This window comes from Anser anser, assembly GCF_964211835.1.
Source record: "Anser anser genome assembly, chromosome: 2".
NCBI lineage: Eukaryota > Metazoa > Chordata > Aves > Anseriformes > Anatidae > Anser > Anser anser.
Window position 1 is genome coordinate 7,179,915 of NC_139721.1, and position 15,723 is coordinate 7,195,637.

The 15,723-nt window shown below is 38.4% G+C and overlaps 1 long non-coding RNA gene across 1 annotated transcript in view; it reads right to left on the reverse strand.

Annotated features, from left to right (window-relative positions):
• Positions 1 to 233: 233 nt before the first annotated feature.
• The window catches only part of LOC310894911, a 391,370-nt gene continuing 375,880 nt past the window's right edge, over positions 234 to 15,723 (reverse strand). Inside the window, exons 2-3 of the long non-coding RNA XR_014580278.1 lie at positions 4,843 to 5,031; positions 234 to 3,891 (exon numbers count right to left, since the gene is read on the reverse strand). This is a non-coding gene — a long non-coding RNA (uncharacterized lncRNA). The remainder of the gene's footprint in view (positions 3,892 to 4,842; positions 5,032 to 15,723) is intronic.

Consider the following 15,723-nt stretch of genomic DNA (forward strand, 5'->3'; position numbering starts at 1 on the left):
GCTCTTCAAAACTTTTATTCAAACCTGCTGTTGACTACCCAATATAAAGATAAATGATTATGCAAAAATGACCAGGCTATTTTTGTATCCTCTGATTATTAACTTTACAAGTTAGAAGAGAAGCACTTTGATGGGAAGTTTCATATTATAGTTAAACATATTTTTTTCTCTTCATTGTTTCCTCTGGTTTTGTTACTTTTTTTCCAATTATTTCACTAAAATTTATCCCCATGATCTTTTTTTTTTTTCTTGTATATCTAATATCAAGTTAAAAAAATGTCAGTTGTTTATAGAGCAAAGAAATTGCTTTGTTTTTTATTGGTTTCTTTTTTCTTTAGAAGATACAGTTATATAACTTTAAACACTACATAAAACACCAAAATTACTCTGAAATGGATTAATAATACTACATAAAAGAAAATGTTGGCCCAAATTAAAATTTACATCTATTCTTGCCTCTATATGTTGATCCACTTTTAAAGCACTTGCCTGATTTGTTGTTATTCTGAGGTTAGAAAATAGACCCCAGGACTTCTGTAGAAGGACTCACTATTCCTACGAATTGATGAATTGGTACTATTTAATGAGAAAAAAGAAATTCAGTAAAGTCATATAAATAAATAATAAAAATAATCTCTTATTGTGGAAACTGCAAGGTCAGTTAATTTCCTTACTTTGTCCAGAGTGGTTACTTCTTCTATTTGTCTTATTGAAATATTTTTTGGCCTAATTCTGTTGTTTCACAAGATAGTTTTACAAGCTACTACATTGTCTATTTAACACTAAAATCAGTGTTTCACAAAGGTTCATGCCTATAGGGATGTGTCAAAAAGTCAGCTTGTTTTTTTTTTTTTTTAAGACAATCACCGTCTATTTATTGTGTTTTTTTGTTTGTCCATGTGTTTGTTTTCTACTACTTATATTACAAGAGAGCTGAGACTGTACAGTCAGGATCATTCCACGGTGTGAGGTGCAGTGCATTTTCCTCATTAACTATGTCTTACTTGTGAACAATTCAACAAGTAGGTGTCACAGTCAGAGAGAGCAATGGAGCAGAAGGAACAGTATATGTTCAGACAGGTCAGCTTTATACTTATCTACTTGGGATTTAGTAAATTAATGTTAGATATATAGCACAGGAGAGAGACAAATAGAAGTTTCTTGTCTTTTGGGCAATCCTGGCAATTTTTTAGAGGAAGCACAAGTGGAGGGCATTCTTGAAGAGACTTGAAAGAGGAATTTGAAAGAGAGCTGGACTTCAGAGGTTATTTACGAAGTTTAGTTTAGACATACAGACTCTTGCTGAAAAACATTTAAGGGCGTTTGTAGGAGAGGAGTGCAAACAGGAGAGACCTGGGAAGGAGGTCATGAAAAAGTACAAGGGCAAGTGGAACTTTTCTTGTACAGGTAAAGACATAGAGGTAACCTCCATTTGATGTCAGTGACTCACAAAGGGAATTTAAAGGGACACAAGAAAAATGGGTGTAGTGCCTATAATAAGCTAAAAGGATATTGGAGACCAGATTTAAAAGTGGAGGTCAATCAGGTCAGGTATGAAAATGTAGACCAGCATCCTTTCTGCAATGAGCATGGACAGGATGGTTTGAGTAAGACGCAAAAGCAACCCGCTTTGCTTCAGCTACATTTAGTTGCCAGCAAGGGCAGAAGTACCACTGATGAATGGATGGTGGGAGAGGCATGCTATAGACTGAAAGCTGTGATTGTGGGCAGTAGTTAAAACTGGTTGAGTGAAATCAGAGGACCAGAGGTTATGCTTCTGAGAACTACATGGAAGTGGGGAGGTGGGAAAGTAAAATAGTGAAATCTACAGAATGGAAGGAGTAAAAGCATGAGCAGAAAAGAGGAAGGAGGAATGAGGAACCTGGAATTATAGCACTTACAGAGAGACAGAAAAAGCATGATTTTAAGGAATAAAGTGGTTTACCGTGTGAAGCATCTGAGAGGTCAAGGCAGATGAGAAGAAAATAGACACTTGAGTTTTATTATGACCAAAAGCCCCCTGAAGACCTTGAACAGCAGAGCGGAAATAAGGAGCCATAGACAACCAGAAGCAGTCTGGAATCCAGAAGGAGCACAAAGCCTCCTGTAAATACAAATAGATCTGCCCACCACAAATTTTATTTATCTTCTTGAGTCTTGCAGTTCAAGAACAGTATTTCCAAAATAACATTTCATAACTGAGAAAAGCATCACAATGGGTTCTTGTCTTAGAATACTGCCAGACTCCCTGACATTTGCAGATGTCTCAAGGTCATTTATAGCACTCAGAAACCGGGCACTTTCAGTCTCTGCCTTTTGACTTCAGCTCTTGCTTCAGTGACATCCTCTGATGGTCTGGGTAATGGTAAGTGGCAGACTGGCCAGGAGCTCCCGCCGCCTCCCACACAGGGGACTCTGTGAGCTTTGTCTAATTACACATGGGGGGCTGCTGCATTGTCCCCTGAAGTGAGCGTAAATCAGAAGTCAATTGTCCATTTTAATCAGATTTAGCCGGAACATATTCTACATGAAGTTTCAAGTGACTAGAATTAGCTTACACACAGTAAACATTTCAGGTCTAATCTGATCATTTTAAGGGAAAACTAGTGAGCTTTAACTGCAGGAAAGAAAAAGCCATGTTATAATCGATAAACAAGGAATGATCTGAGAGAGGGGACCAGCATGTCCGATTAATCATCCTACCAGCTGATCAGATTTATGATATGAAGCAAATTAATCACTTGCTTTCAAAAGAAAAGAAAAAAAAAAAAAAAGGAGGGGGGGTGTTATATTATAAAATCCTTAACCACAGCCTCTGCTGTGGTAATTTGATTTGTGAAGATTTTCTCTGAGACAGCAATGGGATTCATTTACAGCTGAAACATATACAAATATTCATCATTCTTTTCTAACAGCTATTGTATTAATTTCTTCCTGGGCAGTTTTGCTCTCTTGTGGCTTGGAGATACATCCACTTTTTTTTGCTCCCACATGAATGAGAAAATGTAACTTAGACTCATCACTGGAATTTAATTTCTCAGCACAAATCATGTTCCCATCACAATAATAAAAACAGGTTTTGATTCCAGGTTGATTTAATTTTTTTCTTTCCTTTGTTACTACGTTGTCGCCTATGTATGCAGTTTTTAGAAGTACTTTTGCAGAGGTTTTGATTTATTTGTTATATAAAGCATCAGTTTTCATGGTAAAAACTTGTCATCTCTTCCCCTTTTAAAACGGTGATTTCAGGGAAGGGGGAAAGTGGGAAGAGAATGACCTTTTCTGTTATTATTATTATTATGATTATTATTATTATTACTATTACTATTATTATTATTATTTGTAAAGCCCAAAGGGTGGAGACCTTATTAAAGGTCTCTTAGCATTTTTGGTGGTGATGTTTGTGCTGTTTGTTTTGCTTTGCTTTTACACAGATTGTATTTCCTTATGTATTGAGCACAGTATTCCCTTTCCAAAGAAAGGGCCAGAGCTGTATGCTGCTAGAGGGTACAGGTTGCCAATTTGCCTAGATACTATGCATTTTGCAAAGGGAATGTTTCAGCAAACCCATGTAAAACTTTTCAATAAACCCAAACACAATCCCTAATAGGAATCAAGTGACAAATAATCTGGGGCTTTCTGGAGAGAGAGCAGATCTTTGTGTTCAAGCTAAAATAAGCAGAAACTGACTTTTTTCTTAACTGAACAATCTAAGTTAATAAGGCAGAAAGAAAGAAGAGGTCAAGAAACTGAATAATTTTTTCCTTATCTATAAACATGTCCAGTTCTCTGAATTTTCCCACACAGACCCTTTTGGCTTGCAGTTAGCATTCATTTCTCTGTGTTATTCAGCTGGGGTGAAAGTCAACAACCTCTTTCCTCCTAAATGCCCTGTAACAAACCGAAACACATGATAAACCAATTAAGCAGTTGGGAATCCTCTCAGAGGCGAACAGCATTCACAGCAGACCAGATCTGCTTGGGTTCCTGTGCTGCACTGCTGGGACATCCACATGATGAACAAAGGGAAGTATTAACCTCATGTGTTTCCAGCACCACATTTGCGCTAGTGGTTTCCTTACAAAGATTGTGCAAATCTGGGGATGCAGTTCAGGGCTCAGAGTGGTTCTTTCCTATTTTCTCTGTTTAGTATCTTCTCCTCCTCTTTCACAAACTGTTTTAGATTTGCCAGGATCTCTTCAAAGACTTTATTATTTAGTGCTGCAACTTTGATACATAATTTGATATAAGGTCAAACTCGTACTAAATGAAGAATGGTCAGAAACCATGGTCAGAACACTCTCTGCCAAAAATGAATACCTAACAACTACAACAGTCATCCATCTCTTCCAGGGAAGGATTTGAGCTGCAGGCAGATTAAGTGTTCTATCCAAAACTGTACAAGACTTCTGTGTGACATCCAGAAACTGAACCATGGTCCATGATCACCCCATTTTTCCTTTCACTGTTGCCTAGAACAAGCTTGGACTTGCTTTGGTTCCCTTACGCTGCTTTCCCTTATTAATTTTATTCATGTCTGTATTCTGATCTTTTCGCTTTCTTCTGTATCTATTCAAAATACCTCTTAAAACTTAATTTCCTGTTGTGGGATTTTTGATCATGTTATTTTCCTCCCTTATTCTCTTTTTAAGTCTTCCCCACTTTATTGTCTCAAATTTAACCTTTCATTCATTTTCAAGGACTTTCCACCAGACACCTTGCCTGTTCTCCAACAAGATGGCAGCTCCCTCCTCCCCTTAGCACTCCTGAGTTTTTCATGCTTAGAAGTGTCTCACTCTGAAAATTCCTAAAGCCCTTTCTTTTTCCTGCTTCAAATCCTACCTTAAAATTCCTCTGGTGCCAATGACAAGATTGGCACTGTTGAGCTGCAGTTGTGCTGAGATCAGGACCAACCATGGAGATCGGTGTTGTTGCATTGGCTCCTTCTGCTCTCTCATCTGGCTGCACCTTTTCTTTCTCTGGAAGCTCTTTGGGCACAGACCATGCTTCTATCCCATGGTATTAAAGTACCTACAATGAGAGGGCCATGGTGCATGAGAGTGGCACATATTTCTAAAGCAATACGTATAGTAAATCATTGTCATGACACCAGCAATGGGTTTGGTCAGTAACACCAGAACCAAATGCAATAAATCACTGCCACTGAGACCTAACCCAAGCCAATCACAGTGAAAAACATACTGAATATTTTTAATATATTGTACTTGCATGAATTCAACCCAGTGCAAGTTTTGCCTTTTTGTGATAGCATTGCAGTATTGGCTTGGGTTCAATATCACGTCCTTTCTGACCTCTGAATACTTCAGTGTGGTACTGCTTTTTTCAGTCACTTATTTGAGGGATGATCTATTCAACTGCTGAATATTCTAACAATAAGCTAGGTTGTGCATATAGAAGTTTTGCCAAAGAATTTTTCTTCCGAAGGCATCCACTGCCAATACGCATCAGCAAAAGCTGTCCTGCTGGGGCAGATGCATGTGTTTTGCTATCTGACTCCAATACAGCTGAAATTAGGTTGCCCACTTTACTGCTGCAGTTAGAACTACATATAGAGTTCAGCTCAATGGCAGTGATGTCATGGCACTATAGCTCCTAGGACATGTTGTTCCCCCAGTGAGTTTTCCCCAAGTCAGGAAAATCACTGAGGTTAATTTAATGAGTTGGTTTTCAGGAGATTAGTCTCACCATGAGCTGGATTATTCTGAACATATGGAGATTCATTCTGGCTATGAAGTATGTAAGAGGATGATAGAGATGTGGGAATGCAAAGTTTTCAGCTGAGTGAATCTTGTGTTAAATACTTTAACTCTTCATCGCATAGCTGAGATTGATTTTTTTTCCATTTATTTTTTAAAACTTATGACAATGCCAGTCACTGTACTTAGATCCAGTTTAGGTCTATAACACGGTACTATGGAGGTGAGGGTGTGTACATTTATGAGAAATAAGGTTTATATGGAAAACCTTGGAGAAAACAGATCTTGGAACAAGTGCAGGCTATTACTGAAGTTTAGTCATTTCTTTTAGCAGTTTTACTGCTTTTGGCTGGGATAGGGTTAATTTTCTTCATAGTAGCTTGTATGGTGCTAAGTTTTGGATAAAAAACAGCGCTAACAGACTGATGTTCTAGTTGTTTCTGAACAGTGCTTACAAAACATCAAGGAATTTTCTTAATTTTAGCCCAGCCAGACCCAGAACAGCAATACAGGAAAACCCTAGGCACAAAACCTATTTGGTATCTGTGAGTGTGTGAACTTCTGAGATCAAAGCTCACTGATTTTAAACTCAAAAATCTCAGAGGCATCCAAGTGAGTGAGAAGCCTTATACATATTTATGTATATACATATTTTAGTTCTATCAATGGAAGGAGTGAGGTTTCTAACCTCTCCTTAGCTGCCATTACAGAATTTATGCTAAGCAGCTCCTCTGTTGATGGACAAATTCTGAATGATCTGAAAAACCCCATTTTTGGCCACAATATTTCCTAGAATCAGACACCATTTGTCCAATGTGAATAATCGGTGCCTATTTCATCCTTCTTCCTTCTTAAAATTCTCGGTGAATACAAGCAACTATCTGCCTCTCATGGTAAATGGAATTTCAGCACCAGGAGCTGTATTAAAGCTGTTTCCCGTCTCATTTTGGACATTTCTTTTTTCTAGGTTCACATTGTACAAGTTTTGGACAGGTTCTACCTCTGTGTCAAATAATTCATACTCACTGAATTCATGCAGGCAATGTTTCATTTAAAGGTAGTGGTCATAAAATACTATGCTCTTCAATCTTGCACACAGATGCAATCCAATGAGCCACAGTTATTTTTCTGACAAATTTGTCCCTTCCATGCTAAAAAGCACTCAGGTATCATGTAGACATGATACAAGATACACAGCTTTTCCTGACACCACTGATTTTCATCCTCTGGTTTACCTGATGCATGTAAAATAAAACCTAAACTGTTTTTTCAACAATGTGCTTTCGCCCAGTGTAAAACTAGGAGACTGGTGCAAGAGCTCAGGTGGGGCAGGATAAAAAGCTTACAATGATCTCCTCTAACTTCTTATTCCCTGAATTTATGGAAAATTGATATGAGTCAAAGTCTTACTCATAACTATAAATGTAAAATCAAAAGGACCATTGAGTATTTTTATTAAACACAAAGAAAGACATTTCAAAAAGGAGGAGAGGAGAAGTATTCTACAAGCTCACCGCAGGCTCCCATTACAAGGTAGTTAACCAATTATTTTTATTTCAGCATAGATGATAATTAGTCAGAGCTATTGTTCAGGTATGCTGAAACCTGGCCATTTTCAGTGGGTTTGCAAGACTTGAAAAAGGTTGCCTGCACAACCCGCTATCTTTTCAGTATGTACCAGCGAAAGTATCTGTTACCTCAGTGAGGAAGCTGTTAGACCCATATCTGCTGTTTGTCAAGATAATTCAATTGATGTTCCACCTAGAACCCTGCAGGACCACAGCCTCTGCAGTGGAAAGACCTTCGTTAAGCCTCAAGTTACTGATTTAACAAGCTGTGCTAATGAAATGGGGCTTTAATGAGGTGCTTTTAGCTAGGCTCCATGCATTTTGCTCTTTATCTCAGCCTTACATTTCCTGCATTTTTTCTACAATATAGCTTAGCAAATCCCTTCATTTTTTTGAGTAAAATGACCCTTGCTATCTCATTTAATAGATGAACATATAATATCCAGCTATCCCAATTAACTTCAACGGTGGCTATGGCCTTTCTCTAGGCAGCAACTACTTATCAGGCCGAGAGATGTGATACGGGACTGGAGGCCTTTAGCCTGACTCACTGGTCGTTCACACGTCCTCTGTTCACAGATTAAGTTTAAAATGATACCTTTGATAAGTGATATGTCTCATCTCCCACAGTGCCACGTTGCTTCAAGGTTGTAGTATTTAGGGCAGTGATGCTTTTTAATGACAAATATTAAAATAATGTTCTTTGTCAGTAGTTTGCCAGAAATCAACATGTTTATTTATCAGCTACTCAGTTTGATCCAGATTCACACAGTCATTAGCAGAGGTAATGACAAATTGCCCCATGTGATTGGGATGTGAGCTGAAACCTCAAATAATAGTGAAACAGCACACAGATCACACAGCATAACCACCTTGCTTGAAAGCTACTCTAATTTTGTAAAGCAAGTTGTCAAATTGATGTCTCTGCTGACAAACAAAAAAATGTTTTTAAAGGAATGCCTCAAAAATCTATAGAAGGAATGCAAGTGCGGCATGACATTTGTTTGATTTCATTCCTCAGGCGATGCCGTAAAAATTGATCAGACCACATTTAATGGAGAAATCATTAGAAGTTTAATTCAACCAACTCCAGAAATATTTATGAAGAGCAGTTAAAAACCACTGATATGATACAGGACGATACTTGTTGTAGTATTATTAATGGCTAGGAAGACAGAGCTTCAACATATGATTTCTGCAGCAACTTCGTGATGCATTTCCAGCAGCCCTTGTACAATGGGTTGTTATTGAAACAGCACAATCTTCCAAATTGCCGTTAGCTAAAGATGAGCTTTGTATGACTTGATATTTATCCATTTTGACCTTTAATGCCTTTTACAGTAATTGTTGATCCAGTAAAGATCTACTTTATCTGTCTTGCCCTGGTAGAAATATGACTGCAAGCTTCCACTAGTCAGCCCCATGGCAATCTGTTACTCAATGTCATGTTTTTATTTAACTCGTTCTTCTCCATTCAGACTGGTCCTCCCTGGTCTGCAACGAACTGCACTGAATGATTTGCATGTAAATGTCCAAAGGTAATTAAACTTGATGACAAATAGCAATTGCCATTTTCTAATACCCCAGGCCTGTGTGAAAACTTTTTGACGGGAAATTAAGTACCTTGTAATCTAGGGATTTCTGACAAAGGCAACAGTACTTCTAGCTCCTTGAAAGGCCTTTTTGGTCCTCCTCATGTGTATTTCCATTGCTCTTTTCCTCTCCTCCTTTCATTAAAGGACACATCCTTTTTTGTTTCAAGGACACATCCTTGAAACAAACAAGCAAACAAACAAAAACACGGTGAATCTGGATTTCTTGGCTTTTTCTCTAAACTGCTGTCATCCTAGAGAGTTCTTGCCATGACTATGGCTCTGTGGTTCATCAGAGCATCTCCTGGAGGTGCAACACTTACTGTTAGAAGGGAGTTCTCTGCTGATTGAGAATGCTGTATCTCCTGTGGTATAAACTGGACCAACACAAAGCACTCTTCGTCCTCACGGCTGTTCTGACCCATGGGGCTGTACAAAATGGCTGCATTGAGTAGAGCTGTGATTCCTTGATGCTTTTTGGTACCTAACCAGTGCCAGCAGAAGGTCATAGTGGAGATAAAACCTTGCTCTTTGTGCAGGAACCACAGAAAAATAGATAGCCATCTGCACAGAAGCCTATAAACACACACAAACACATACAGGAAAAAGAACCAAAAGGACAAGTTCCCAGATTCTTTCATGCATCTTCATGCTCTCCTTAGCAGACTCAGCACAGCAGCTTGCCTGAAGGATAATATGAAAGTAAAAAACTGAAATGTCTGAAATTTAACCTTTTAAAATTTATACTTTGACCTCTTGTACCTAGCCACACACAATCAGGCACAGCCCCTGGTTTTGTGAGAGAAAAAATGGCCATTAAGTTGCAGCAATTTCACATAGACAGGGATTTTCTATTTCAGCTTTCAAAAGGGCAAAGTGCTTTCACACATATTTCCCTCATTGACCTATGGATGCCATACATCCAAGTGCATGACTCGCTCTGGAGTCCACATAGCAGCCGTTATTGTTTTGTTCAGAGCAAGCCCAGCCATGACAGATCTTCACAGCCCTCTGGAAGAGCTGCAGCCATGTTCTGCAGTGCTGTATGCTGGGATATGCCAAATGTCCCTATTTTATGCCCTCAGCACTAAGATAAAAAAATAAGGAACCTAAGTTTGCAGGCTGATGACTGGGGGACAGGCTATTAAATCATCTTGGAGTCACTGAGATGTTGCATTGGAGCAAGCCAGATGCTGCAAACTAAGATGAGGAAGGCTGAGCAGATACATGGTCATCGTCACATCACATTGTGTATGTTGCATAGGGTGGTGAAAATAAGACATGGCTCTCTTCCCTCCCTTGTCCCATAAATCCCTTAGTCTCTGGTTTAATCTTGGAGCTGACAGTTCATTGGTTAGGGAACTCCTTCCAGTATCTCTTGACAAGGAAAGAAAAAATAGATAGCTTTCTTTTTTTCCTTTTTCTGAAGGAAATACAAAAAATATGGTTTCACTTACCCGAGTAACCCTGGTGATTTTGGCACAATTATTCATTAAAAATAAATATAATATGGGAAAATTTTCCAAAAATATACCAGGAAACTTGCCTTTTATCCTCCTCCCATTTCATGATCTGATACAAACCGAAGGCAGCCATCACAGAGCAGCAGGTCTACGCTTCATCAGCTGAGCTTGAGTCCGCCTGCAGAAGGATAAACAGGCACCTCACAGGGAGCCCTACCAGGAAAAAACACACTCCAAATAGAAATGCATCCCCTCAGCCAGCAGTTTCCTAGAGTGTCAGAGAAGGCAGCCTGTCCCTACCCGATACCTTGTAATCGTTGAGACTCTTTAGAATAGCCCAAGATCCATCTCCATGGTGAGAAGTGAGAGTGCAATGAAAGGAAAGATGTGAAGGTTTGCATCATGGCAGCAAGGCAGAAGGAACCCCCTTTCCATAGGATATCCAGAGAACTGAAGTTGCATCAGAAAGCAGGGGCAATAAACTCTGAGAGGAACACTGTGAGGAGAGGAAGCAGAGAACAGAACGTAAAAAGGATATTTTGATCACCAAAAGTTCAGGGTGGTGAGAAAATGGGGAGAAGTAGGTGCCATGTATGACATCCAGGGAAGTGGTGGGGTCACCGTCCCTGGGGGTGTTCAAGGAAAGGTTGGACATGGTGCTTGGGACATGGTTTAGTGGGTGACATTGTGGTAGGGGGACTGTTGGACCAGATGATTTTGAATGTCTTTTCCAACCTTAACAATTCTATGATTCTGTGATTCTATATTAGATTGAGAAATATTTCTCTTGGCCTTCCTATACATACGCTGTTCTTTGACCAAAACCACTCTCTGCTCTGTCCTCAGTCTCTAAAAATAAAATTTATCCTTGTTTTAGTGGGAAATATACCCATCAGAAGGGAATCAGCAAATTTATTTTTTATTTTTTCCACACATCACAGTGAGGGCTCCAAGCAATGATCTGTGAAGTCTACAAGGATATATCAGTGTGGCTCTTTCTGCCACCAAGGTTTCTCTTATGGATATGGAAAATACATACAAAACACATTCATTTGATTCGACTAATCTGAAGGAAATCTCTGGTACAGAGATGTAGGTCACACAGGAACCATGCACCTTGTGGTGACTGACTGTTTTTAGTGTAACTGGACAATTTAGATTATTTGGCAAGAGTTTCTCAGAATCTTTTTAACAGTGAAAATCATATTTCAAACATACGTTTGAAAGGCTGAGCAGATAGATATACCTGATACTTGCCCAGGAATATATGAGAACAAGAGAATCTTTACATCTTTCTAACATGAGGGATTTTGAGAAGGAGATTCTCACAGGAATCTAATGTAGTCACCTTCTAACTTATCGTGCTGTGTACATTAGAGACATCTGTGAGCTTCTCTGTATAGCTGAGAAACAGTTAGGAGTGGATTAATGGACTGAATTTAATGTCATCAATTGTAAAGTCAGTTTACTTAGACTGTAATTATAATCTGCCTGAAATGATAAGAACTGCGGTGTGGTTTCACACACCCTATCTGGGAAAGCAGCTAGCACAGAAGAGAGTGGGAAGCCATCTAGAACTCCGAACTCCATCACCGTGGAGTGCTGTCGCACAAAAGGGAAGTTCTCCTTCAGCACAGCCAAAAGCGTATCTCCCTGAAGCATGACGATTCGCAGCTCTTCAGATTTTAATGCTGATGAATACTTACAATAGAAACAGCAATTTGCTGACAAATACTGGAAAATAGAGGTTTTGGTGAGGGGAGAGAAAATAATTCACCAATACTTGCTGGATTTTGTACATTTTTTAAGAGGCATGCTATATTGTAAAATGTAAGGTTTTATTTTACAGTTGTTTTTTTTTTTTTTTCCTAGCAATAGTGATTTATAGAGATAGTAAAATATTATGAAGAATAAATCTTTTGTTATACCAACTAGTATATCTGTAAAAAAGTTTTTGAGTATATAAGAACTGGTATATTTTTAAAAGTTTTAGATTAAAAGAAAATGATTTTAGATATCATTTTTGTTTTGCCAGTACCCAAGATAATCACATTTCTTTTTCATTTTGACTCAAATTACTTTTTACAATTATTAAATTCAATGTCAAACCAGAAATAAATGTATTTCATCCAGCTCCATACCTACTGTTTAAGTTCTATGTTATTAATTCATAAATCACTGAAAAAAGGATTTTAAGAATACGTATTTGTAAACTTACAGTGTATTTTAAGTTTTAGCCAAATAAAAAAGACAGAGTTAAAAAAGCTAAACAGATAATTTATAATAGCATTTTCTAATAATTAGAAAAACAAAACGTAAAAACAATGACATATAGAGAAAAGCCAAAATATTTACTTCATCTGTAGATTTCATTAAATAAACTTTAAAATATATATTTCTTTCACAAGTGACAATTCTTTCTGATGGGCAGTTTTTGCAAAACAGATGAGCAAGCAATTATATTGTTCACTACAGACTAATACTATGGGTTTGGCTCATTAGTATCTGATCTGAAGAAATTTTAGAACATGTGCAGTTCCACGTTGAGGAAGTTGCATGTGGTTTCCTGCCATATGTGGTTTCATTCAAGTTTTTTTCAGAAATATTTTTTTTCTTTTTTTTTAATTCATTGAGGTAAGATTTTCAAAAATATCTGAAGCTACTATTACCAGTGAAACATAGGAATCCTGGATGAACCCATTAGCTTTGACATTTTTCTTGACCTTTATAAGGATAGGATAGGATAGGATAGGATAGGATAGGATAGGATAGGATAGGATAGGGTAGGGTAGGGTAGGGTAGGGTAGGGTAGGGTAGGGTAGGGTAGGGTAGGGTAGGGTACGGTAGGGTAGGGTAGGGTAGGGTAGGGTAGGGTAGGGTAGGGTAGGGTAGGGTAGAGTAGAGTAGAACACAACACAACACAACACGACACAACACAACATAGTTCAGTTTTGTTTGATTGAGTTGAGTTGAAAGGGACCTCAAAGATCATCAAGTCATCTGACTGCCTGACCACTTAAGGGATAACCAAAGGTTAAAGCATATTGAGAAGTCTCAAATGTCTCTTGAACGCTGGCAGGCATGGGGCATCAAACACCTCAGTAGAAAGTCCGTTCCAATGCTTGACCACCCTCACGGTACAGAGATATTTCCTAATATCCAGCCTGAATCTCTGCTGGCACAGCTATGCGTCCTTCCCTCATCTTATATCATTGATTACCAGGGAGCAGAGACCAGCAGCTCCCTCCGCACTTCCCCTCATCAGGAGCTGTGGGGAGCACTGAGGTCACCTCTCAGCCTCCTTTCTCCAGACTACATAAACCAGTTTTGGTGACCAGAAATAAAAAGTCACTGCTCCCTCAGCTATGGTCCTCCAGCTTTGAAGACGGGACAGATCAATATTGTTGTTACTATTAAAAACTGAGGCAAAAAAAAGGTATTAAATGCCTCCACCTTTTCCTCATCCTCACTTGTTAGGTGACCACCTGCAGTCCAATATTGTTTGACCTCCTCTTCCTGTTGACATCCTTTAAAAAAGCCTTTTTTGTTGTCTGACATCACAGTAGACAGAGTCAACTCAAGTTAAGCTTTGGCTTTGCTTGTTTTCTCCCTGTAGATGCAAACAGCAGCTCTGCACTCTCTCTGTGAAGACAGACTTTGCTTCCAGATGTCCTTTATTTTTTTTTTCTGCCCTAGTTCTTCAAGGAATTCCCTGTTCAGCCAGGCCAGTCTTCTGCCCCATTTAGATGACTTGTAGCACAATGGGATTGCCTGCTCTTGGGCTTTTAAAAGGTGGCTCTGGAAGAGCAACCAGATCTCAGGGACCCCTAGACCCTCTAGATCCGATTCCCAGGAAACATTGCTAACTAGTTCCCTGAGAAGCTTAAATTTTACTCTCTTAAGGTCCAGTGTGGCAACACTGCTGACCTCTTTCACCAAAAATTCCAAACTCATCTATTTAATGACCTCTGTGGCCAAGACAACTACCTACTGTCACATCTACCACAAGGCCTTCTGTATTCTCAAACAACAGATCTTGGGTAGGGCATCTTTCCTGGTTGGCTCACTCAGTACTTGTGACAGGAAATTATTTTCATTACACTTATGTTATTTTTCAGAGAAATGAAACTGGGAAGGACTGGTCCAGCAGCCCAAATTCATTGTTTCCTTCTATACAGACAAGCTGAATCATCTCCACTTTTTTTTGTTAATTGTGAAAATTCTTTGATGATAAGGCAAAGTTAACTAAGAAACAACTTAAGTCTATGCTAATTATACACTCTGAAATATGTTTATTTAAAGTTACAACTCTCCTAATTTAGAATTTTTTCAATGCTACTAGAATTAGCATATGTGATATGACAGTTCTCACTAACTGTAACTTTTTCGCTCCCTTCCTGCAACCCAATATGTTCATTTGGAACATCGTGTCCTGGGCATCACCTGAAAAGGAAAGAATTGGACCTGCTTCACAGTGAGGAATCAACCAACAACTGAAATCAAGGCACTGAAGCCTGGATGGATGCCAAGCCTCTGGCAAAACAAAGGAAAACCAACTGTGCAAGACACAAACATCAGGTCCGAAATCAGTACAAGTTTAAAAATGGTATCAAATAATAATAACATATTTCATTTGAAATTCACCAAAATGGAGACCAGTTATGAACTAAGATCACATAATTCCATGCAGATCTCTGCAGGCACCTGTTCCTTCCATATTTATCAACATGTAAAATCTCAATCTCAATCCCACCTGGAGGTAAAACCACTGGTAGACCATGATGTACAATACAAACTCTTCTTCTGAACTGTGCGTGTCTGCACCATGCCATTATTTTTTTACAGACACCTCAAGGCTTCCATGAATATTGTTTATTGGGTGTTTACAGCTGAGGTTTAATATGTGGCTAAATATAGTCTAATAGTTCCTTCATTCCCACTCTGGTTTATGACATGACAAGGCTTTTGAAGAGTAAGTAGGCCATCCTAAACAAAAGCAGAAAATTAAATTCAGCATCCTTAATATGTGGTGTTTTCCAAAACTTCTGTTTCTTTCATGACATTTCACCCAGCTCTTTATGTCTATGGGGAGTTAGAGAAAAGATCACATATTGTACAGAGAGCACAGTGTTAAATTTATGCAAAATGAAGAAATGTGCTATTAATATATATATATATATATATGTATTTCATAGCTTTTTCCTTGAGGATTGTGCTTTGTTATGTCTTTAAGGACAGCAGTGCTATATTAGCATTAAGTTTAAATTTTTTATAAATATTAAGAGCAGGTTTAATTTGTAACATTTATATAAAGCAGTATATCAAGCTTACCATCTTGTGTAAAATGAGAGTAAACACCTTTACTGCACCAATGGCTATTCTT